Genomic DNA, 10,026 nt, shown 5'->3' on the forward strand with positions numbered 1-10,026 from the left:
GCAGCATCTTTTGCTAGCTATCGGCAGGTGAGTAATTTGCTTTTGCTTTATCTGGCATGCCTTAAAATAACTAGATCACAGTTCCTCTGGGCATGTCCTCAACAATCAATGACCTAGGATTATTTAAAACTATTTCCTGTACAGTACCACATCAAGGGTGTCAGTGAAAATGTCTTCATTCGTCTATAGCGCACAGCTCAATGAGAAGCCTGCCTAAGGCTTGGATATTTGAGATGAGGGGATGTTATACTTGACAGAGCCTACTTGTGCAGAGCGACTTCAACTTGGTGGCATCTCACATCTGCGGTGCTAATCGGGCCTAATTGCTCTTCTGGTCTCATGTGCATTTGGAGATCGCTTTTAGTGCTCTGCTGGGAGCCAGCCAGTTCACAAGAGCAGGACAGCAGGCCTGTGGAGGAGTAGGAGGATATATATTTAATCTGTCTGTTTTCCCTGTTAAAATTGCGTGAGTGGTTTAAGAGTACGTCTGGAGTGCCAAGCCTCATTTCTACGCTAAAGTTACGTAAGAGAGGGCTTTTTTTGTCAAGTACTCTCATTTACATACTCATTTTGGTGTAATAGTGCCAACTGCTGCGTTCTTGAGTTTAGATGAGAGTGCAGAAGAAAGAACTCATCATCTTTAAGGTGACCGTGTGGATCTTAAGTACATCTCAAAGGAATATTTTAGTGCTCAGAGATTGCTCTTTTAATGCATGGAAGACTTACTGGAGAAAATTAATGTAGATATCATAGCAAGTCATTAATTATTGATAATCTTTTTTCACATCTGCTGCAGGTCTCAAATCAGATATAGCACTCAGGTTGCAGTTTTGACCTTATGACTCTCAAGATCCAGTGACATATGTCATATGACATGATATTTTTATATTAATTTATATAATATGAATATAAGACCTTATATATATATATATATATATATATATATATATATATATATATATATAAATAATAGACAAATTATATTATTTTTGAAATAATTGAATACTTAAAATGATCAAAAGTGACAGTAAATACCTTTATAATGTTCCAAAAATTTTGTTCCTTTGAACTTTGTTAATCAAATAAATAAATAAATAAAAATGGTGTCCACAAAAAATGTTAAGCAGTGCAATAATTTTCAACATTGATAATAGTAAATGTTTATTCAGCACCAAATCATTATTATAGAATGCTTTCTGAAGGATCATGTGACACTTGACTGGAGTAATGATGCTGAAAATAAAAAAATACAAATAAAATAAAATAAAATAAATGTCTGTCCTAGAAAAAAAAAAAAAAAACTTTTGTGTCTTTCTTATGCAGCTGTGCTAAATGCTATGAGTTATGAATTTAATATAAATTGCCAATAAAATATCATGTTTACTCGAATTTATAGGCTGTTTGGTATCATGAGTTATGATGAGGGGAATATATTTTGTTGAAATCCTGTATTACATTTTAACAGCAGTTAAAGAAATACTGAATTGCTTGTGCTGGAAGCAATATATCTTGTTTACAGTGCAATATGATTTACATGCAAATAAATCCAAAACCCAATGCTAATTGAAACTCGCAAAGTCATACTTTGTGTACTTTGCTTGGTAATAGATCAATTTAGGCCACCGCACTCATAAAAATGAGACTTTTTGGATCTATATCCTTTGCAGCTCATTCAGTTGCATTTCTAAATTGCCAGTACTAATGCACTTACGTAATTATTATGTGAAGGCATCAAAGCTACTTTGAGAGTACAGCTTGTTCCATTATCTTGTAGCCATACCAGAAAATAACAGACAGCTGTTACATTTTTTTTTTTTTTTTAATAAACAAAGAATAATAGTCATCCAGCATCCTGTATTCAGACGCAATATAAATTACTCCTACTATATGTCAAATATGAATAATATAAATAAATTAAAGTTAGTATGAACGCTTTGCATCAGGAAGACATCTAACATGTTATTGACCAATAGTCTTCTCCTCCATTGAGCTGTTAACTGAAGAAAAGCTGCAGCTGGATCAATGAGTCCAAAGCTGAACAACTCTTGACTGTTCATTCAGTCTGATTTGTGAACTGGATCAAATGGTTCATTGAAAAGAACCAGTTTAAAATAACGATTCATTCACTTATCCACTTCAATTCACTGACTCTGTTCAAGGTACAGTTGTTCTTGACTTCATAAAACTTGAAATATAGCACACAAGTCATATGGACCATTGTTATGATGTTCTTTAATGTTTTTGGAGTTATTACACAGAAAAGAACTGTGTGCAGACTCTCTGAAACTTTTCTTTTGGGTAAAATGTTCCATCAAGATCTCCATATTTGAAATTGGGTACTGCTGTGACAGAAACTGGTTTCATGGTGCCATTTCTTGAGCATGTGTCCAGATCTCCACTTCAATCTGCCTTTTAAATCTAATAGCACACTATATTTACCTATATTGTAGCACAGCGACCCCAAGCAAATGTATTATTAACACTTGTGGGCTTTATGTGGTAGTCAAAACGTGCCTAACAGAGAGTAATATGTTCCTGTCTTTGAAGGAAATGGTGAAGCTTTGCTCTTTCCTTTCCTAACGTTCTCAAAACATTAGCACACAAAAGATAGGGCTCTTCAGACTGAGGTCAGCAGACCCATGCAAGTGTGGTCTTAATGGAGACACCTCCTCTCCATCTCTTCTTGTGTCATGACCATTACTGAGGACCCACAATGTTTTAGTGAGCCTCTGGTGTAATTAGCCCAGATGCACAATGGAGCCATTTCTGCTGTACCACTCATTCTTGAGCCCCTGTGAATGCAGCATTACCTCAAACAGAGTGGAGGAAGAGCCCTGCTCGCATTATTTTCATAGAGAATGTGATAATAATAACCCCGAATAGGCCTAGAGTGAAAGCAGATATGGTTGCAATATGCCCCCCTTTAAAGGCAAAAAAGGCACCAGTGGATTTATTCTGTATGAGCCGAGCGAGCTCTCATCATATTTAAACTCTGAAACCAACCTCTTCAGAAACCAACAACCAGCTATTATGTACATAGGTTTGTGTCTAATTAATAAGCCATGGGTACATACAGAGTTTTCACGCTGGGTAGTTATAGCAACTCAGTTATAGGGAGTAGCCACCAGGGTGGTCCCCAAATAACTACATATTCCCCTAGGGCCATTTGCTGCACTGCTAGCAGGAACTCGGAAGTGGCACTAGCTGGCCGACAGCAATGTCATTTAAAGGGGTCATCGGATGCCCATTTTCCACAAGTTGATATGATTCTTTAGGGTCTTAATGGAAAGTCTATAACATACTTTGGTTAAAATTTCTCTATGGCAGTGTAAAACAACACCCTTTTTACCCTGCCAAAAACAGCTCTTTTCAAAGCAAGCCATTTTGTTGCATACCAGTTTAAATGCTAATGAGCTCTGCTCACCTCACCCCTCTCTTCCATGGAGTGACGAGCCATTCTCTCTGAGACTGCTACTGCTAATGCTTCAGCAGCGGAAGTCTTACTTCTGCGTGAAAAAAAAAAAAAATAAGGTGGATATTTTTTATAACTGGGGAATTCCTCCAATGTTGATGAAGTAGGCTATTTAGGTATGCAGAATAGATTCTACAGCATACTAGGTCAGACATCTTGGTATTGTCCTTTAACCCCAGAATAATTTACTCAAGACTAGTTAAACAAGTACAATTTTACCTCAAGGAACAACTTTTGAACCTTAAGCACTTTAAACGTATCACTACTTCTCTGTGATTTTGAGTTTCTAGGTGGAAGAGAGCAGCTTTATTCTGTTATTCTACTCCGTCTGATTAGAAAAGTGTGTTAGAGTGACATTGTTCATTGTTAGAAAAAAAATGTGCAAAAAAATTACCTTTAGGGGTACAACTGCTTGTCACTTTACTAGTACCTTAATAGGCAAACAACTGTACCTCATCTGTCCCTAAAAGGTGTATAGAGGAGTGGTTCCTAACCACATTCCTGGGGCGCCCCAACACTTCACATTTTGCATGTCTTCTTTGTCTGGCACACACATTTCAGGTCTTGGAGTCTCTACTAATGAGCTGATGACATGAATCAGCTGTGTTTGATTAAGGAGACATGCAAAATGTGCAGTGTTGGGGGGTCTCCAGGATGTGCCTGGAGGGGGTGCCCTATCCTGTTCCTGGAGATCTACCTTTCTGCAAAGTTCAGCTCCAACCCTGATCAAACACAAATTAAACTAATTAAGATATTGAGGAGCACTTAAGAATTACAGACAGGTGTGTTTGATCGGGGCTGGAACTGAACTAGATCTCCAGGAACATACCTTGAGGTATTACTATGAACCATTTAGGACCCCTGAGATTATTTGATTATGGGTGTTTTCACACTTGAGTCCTCTTTAAAAGAAACAAAGTCAGACCACTTTTAATGGACCAAAAGGTGGACCAAGTGAAAAAGGACCCAGTTTTCTTTGTGTTGACACTATCGCAGTTCCTGAAAGAGAACTCGGATCCATTTTTTTGGTCTACTTAAGCAGTAATGGTGTCTCAGACCTCTTTGTGTTCAAACTGTTGCTTTTTGGATCTAGTCCAGTTCAGTGTTTGATGGCTGACATTATGGCCTCCAAAACTGGAATATATATATATATACTGCACTTTCTGCATAAACTGCATAAAGATAGACTTTGAAATGAGCAGCACTCATATTTATCCAATGAAATCATAGCCTTTTTCATTTTAGTCATCACAATAAGCTATATGGCAATGTCTTTCCATCCCCATTGTACATTTTATGGCCTTAAATTTGATCAAATTAAATTTAAGACTTTTTAAGGACCAGTGGAAAAGGCATGCTGACATTGCAATATAAAATAAATAAATAAATAAGACTAATAAAATAAAAGAAACTATAATAAACTCCTTTAAATTGTTCAGGTGCAGTACAGCTATCCTTAAATGCAGCATTTAAGTAAGAAATGTACTAATCAAGTGAAAAAAATAAATAAAATGCATATTATTAATCGTATGAATAATAGATTATTATTCTCATATTAGGCTGCACTAGAACTAGCCTACATACTGCACAGATCAGTTGATAAAAATGTGATTTCTTTCCCAGATGTTTACATTTGATTGAGACAAAACTAACTGTGTTTATGTGAGCCATGGGTGTTTTTGACAGTTGAAACAATAAACGCTAAAGAGAGTAGTTTAGCCCCTGCAGAGATGTGCGCGCTCGTACCTATATCAAAAAGTTTAAACTGGCAAGGCACACAGCCACGTCGCTCTTACACAGTTTGGAAGCGGTTGAAATTAAAATAAACGATTGTACGTTTTGAGCGAACAATTTGTAGAGATATGGCAGAAGAAGCAGCCGCTATGAACAGCTGATTTGTACGGAAACATCTGATGGCCAAACTACATTGGGATTCGCAAATGGAAAAATCAAGTGCCCCCGTGCCGATTTGTGTTCACAATGCACATTTTAGCGAACTGTACCTTTAGCCCAGTGGCGGCTGCTGGTCTTTCAAAGAGGGGAAGCTAATTTTCGGCCTACATCATAACAATTGTCCATTTATTTATACTTAAATTCTGCCCTAGGTTCCTTTTCAAGAAAATGCTCTGTGACCCTGTCGTACCAACTAGGAGTCTTTTCCAGTGACGCTAGCCTAGCCTACTGTATGAATGAATGAATGAATGAACAAACAATCTAAAAAAAAAGATATCAAACTCGACGGAGGAAATGTGGGAATTAGGTTAAACTGAAAAAAGGAATGTGGTGTATAATAGGGTTGTCACGATACCATAAAAATGGCTTACGATACTATACCAACTTAATTTATAATTCAATTCTACAAAATTAATCAAAATTTTATAAATAAATAAATAGATGTGAAACGCAGTGAAAACAGACAATATTATTCTCTGAATACTTAATGTGAATGAATGACTAGCTATTGCTATCCATGAAATGATCTAAACCAAACTCATCTTAGCACTGCACAGAAGCTGCATGAAGCGACATTTAGATGTGGCATTTATTCATTTAGACTGTATTTATAATTGCATAAATAATGTTATAAGATTAATGTTTTAAATACTAAATTCTGAATATAGAAATATGTTGGAAAATAATGTAATATGCCTACTTTTAGATGGGAAACTTAAAAACGGCCAGCAGGTGGCAGAAGTTCGTCATTGAATCACTGAGTCATTCAAATGATTCTTTCAAAACGGCTGAATCCTTCAGGAGTGAATCAAATGACTGTTCCCCTATCAAAAGCTACTCTCGATGCTGCGCTGAAAGCGCTATGGGAAAACATTCTTTGTTCCACCGGTTGTGAAGCACGTGTGTCAAACACGCCAAGAATTGGCTTAAATAACCTTGGCTGGTGACGTCATGATCACATGCACCTGCGAGGTTATAAATAGACGTGACACGGAAACATCCTCAGGTTTCTTTGTCCTCAAGGACCGCATTGTGTGTGTGCGTGTGTTGTGTGAGAGAAAGAAAAAAGAGAGAGAAAAAAAAAAAAGGATATATATTTATATAAGATATATATATTAGTAAAATGGCAGAGTCGGATAAGAGATGCGTGCCTCCGTGTCAGAGGCTCATCTCGGAGGACGATCCTCACAGATTCTGTTTTGAGTGTTTGGGGGATGAGCACGCTGCCCTCGGGCTCGAGGGAGAATGCGAGCACTGCGATGTTCTGCCTATCAAAGTGCTTCACGCGCGGCTCGCTTTTTTCAAAGAGGAGCGAGCCGCCGCTCTCTCGGGAAAATGCTTGGGGTCGCGTGTTGATCTGGCTGAGGCGCGTGAGACGGGTCCGCCCCTTTCTCTCGTGCTCTCACCGGATCACGAGGTCCTCGCGTCCGTTTCTGAAGCGCGCTTCGGCGCTTCTTCTGAACAGGCCGAGGATTCTTCATCTCATGCTTCTGTGGAGATGGAGAGTGCCACCTCAGAGCGCTCCTCCCGCGATGATAAAGCATATGAGGAGTTACTCGAGGTGGTAACTCAAGCAGTCGATCGTCTACAACTAGACTGGCCACAGGAGCAGGACAACCCCAAACACTCAAAATTAGATGACAGGTTTCTGTCAGGTGGTCGGGGGGAGGGGCCTCAGCAACGGTCTCTCCCCTTCTTTGGCGATCTCCATGACGAGCTGGTTCGTTCATGGAGTAAGCCCTATTCGTCCCGTGTCTTCGTACCATCGACGTCGATTTATTCGACTATCGTGGATGCAAAGGCACGGGGCTACAGCATGATGCCCCAGGTGGAAGAGATGCTTGCGGGCTATCTCTCCCCTGGGACTTCATCCTCCCTGAAAAAGCCTATGCTCCCCACCAAGCCTTGTAGAATGACATCCTCGCTGGTGGGGAAAGCTTTTCAGGCAGCGGGTCAGGCTGGTGCTGCCCTGCACACCATGGCGGTTCTGCAGGCATACCAGGCTGACCAGCTCAAAGACTTGAGCACAGGGGGCACCATCGATGAGGAGGCGTTTTCAGAGCTTCGCCGGGCCACAGATCTGTCTCTCCGTGCGACCAAGCAGACGGCCCGTGCCCGGGCCATTCTATGGCTGCCATGGTTTCTACGGAGAGACATCTGTGGCTTAACCTCACGGGCATCAAGGAGAGGGATCGATCTTTCCTTCTTGATGCCCCCGTCTCGCCTTCCGGCCTATTTGGCGAGGCTGTCAACACGGTTGCCACTAGGTTTCAGGAGGCGAAGCGCTACGAAGAAGCGTTTGTGAGGTTACTTCCCCGCCATGCTCAAGCGTCGGGACTGTCGGCCACCCAGTCCCTACCAGGTCCGGTTCTTCTGAGGCGAGAAGCCCAGAAGGAGAGTGTGGTGAGTCGTGCGCCCCCTCGTAGAGACTGGGGAGCGGCTCGCCGCACTTCTCAATCCGCCTCGAAGAGACCGGACCTGCGGAGCATCATCTCCGCCAAGAAGAAGTCCTGAGGCTGGTGCGCCCAGGACCGTGGGGGTGTGTCCCCCCAGGGAGGGGCGCGTACAATTCCAACAGAGTAGAGGCTCCTTCCTGGCACCCTCAGGGGGCCGCTGTACAATCTCCGCCACCACTGGTGTTTCGGGGACTGGCGGTCTCCAGCGAAATGTTAGGTGTTCGGTTGTCTCCTGCCATATTTCAGGACACCAGACATCTAACATCCCCCCATCAAAGCAAAGTGTCAAAATTAGTGCCCCTTTCAGAGAAGCTGGCAACGTGGAAGCTACTGCCAAATATCTATCCGTGGGTAGAAAGGACTGTAGAGAAAGGCTACAGGATTCAGTTTGCGCATCGGCGTGGTCTCCACTTCCGGAACGAGCGCATTTGTTGACACACGAGTTGCAAACTCTGCTGGTCAAAGGGGCCATAGAACGTGTTCCCCTGCCAGACAGACAGTCAGGCTATTACAGCCGGTATTTTCTTGTTCCCAAGAAAGATGGGGGGTTGTGTCCAATTTTAGATCTTCGCGGGTTGAACCGCTACCTCAGAACATACAAGTTCAAAATGCTGACAATCAAGATGATTGTTTCTCACATCCAATCGGAGGATTGGTTTGTGACAATCGATCTAAAGGACGCTTATTTTCATATAGAAATTTTGCCACAACACAGGAAGTTCCTGAGGTTCGCTTTCGGGGACGAAGCCTACCAGTATCGGGTTCTTCCGTTTGGCCTAGCCTTGTCACCCTGCACTTGCACCAAATGCATGGATGCAGCTCTGGCTCCTCTACGACTCCAGGGCATCCGCATTTTAAACTACAAAGACGACTGGCTGATTCTGGCTCAGTCTCAGGAGCTAGTGCTTCAACATCGGGATGTCGTCCTAGCTCATCTCGAATCTCTGGGTTGAGACTCAACGCCAAGAAAAGCGTTCTCTCTCCTGCTCAGAGGACAATGTATTTGGGGGTCGTATGAGATTCGATCACGATGCGGGCACAGCTGTCTCCTGCACGCGTCGAATCCATTCTAAACGCCCTAAAGAACATCAAGCTAGGCCAGAAGATTACTGTTCATTACCTTCAGAGGGTTCTAGGTCTCATGGCAGCTGCATCCACGGTGATACCCTTGGGTCTCCTGCACATGAGATCGTTTCAGTTGTGGCTCAGAGCCAGGGGATTTCATTCAAGGGCCAATCCCCAGAGGCAAATAAGGGTTACGTGCCAGGGGCTTCGTACCCTTTCTATGTGGTTCAGACCCCGGTTTCTGACTTTGGGTCCCACTCTAGGTCCGTGTTGTCGTCGCAAGATGCTAACGACAGACGCATCCCTCACGGGCTGGGGAGCGGTCTTAGATGGCCGTCCAGCCCAAGGGATCTGGAGAGGTCATCTTCTCGAATGGCACATCAATTGCCTCGAAATGAAGGCTGTATTTCTGGCCCTGAAATACTTTCTCCAGCAGTTAAGAGGCTACCGTGTCCTAGTGTGGGTGGACAACATGGCGGTAGTCTCTTACATAAATCGTCAGGGTGGACTGCGGTCGCGCCGCTTGAACGAGCTAGCGCACCAGGTTCTGCTTTGGGCACAGGACAAGTTCCTGTCCCTCAGGGCGATTTACATCCCCGGACATATGAATGTGGGAGCAGACTTGCTGTCCAGACAAGCTGTGATACACGGGGAATGGAAACTCCACCCCGAAGTAGTCAGTCAAATCTGGGAAAGATTTTACGAAGCAGAGGTGGACCTCTTTGCTTCACAGGAGACAGCACAATGTCCCCTCTACTTCTCTCTGACTCATCCAGCTCCCCTGGGTCTGGACGCGATGGCCCTTGTGTGGCCCAGACTGCGTCTTTACGCATTTCCCCTGGTCGCTCTGCTCCCAGGAGTCCTGGCCAAGGTCTGTCAACAGGGGTCTCGCCTTTTACTGATAGCGCCCCATTGGCCGACCAGAATACGGTTCTCAGATCGGCGATTCCGGTGAGGAGGGACCTTCTCTCTCAGGCACAGGGGACAATATTTCATCCCCGGCCCGAGCTCTGGAACCTTCATGTCTGGCCCCTGAGGGGGACCAACTGAGACATGCTGGCCTTCCAGCCGATGTAATAG

At 43.1% G+C, this 10,026-nt stretch overlaps 1 long non-coding RNA gene across 1 annotated transcript; it reads right to left on the reverse strand.

Annotated features, from left to right (window-relative positions):
* Positions 1-254: 254 nt before the first annotated feature.
* On the reverse strand, positions 255-3,989 carry LOC131554116 (uncharacterized). The gene is made up of 3 exons (XR_009274341.1): positions 3,867-3,989; positions 3,425-3,506; positions 255-409 (listed from the first exon to the last, which is right to left on the reverse strand). It is a non-coding gene; the product is annotated as an uncharacterized LOC131554116 (long non-coding RNA).
* Between the last annotated feature and the right edge of the window lie 6,037 nt (positions 3,990-10,026).

Source organism: Onychostoma macrolepis, chromosome 15 (assembly GCF_012432095.1).
Source record: "Onychostoma macrolepis isolate SWU-2019 chromosome 15, ASM1243209v1, whole genome shotgun sequence".
Classification (NCBI taxonomy): domain Eukaryota; kingdom Metazoa; phylum Chordata; class Actinopteri; order Cypriniformes; family Cyprinidae; genus Onychostoma; species Onychostoma macrolepis.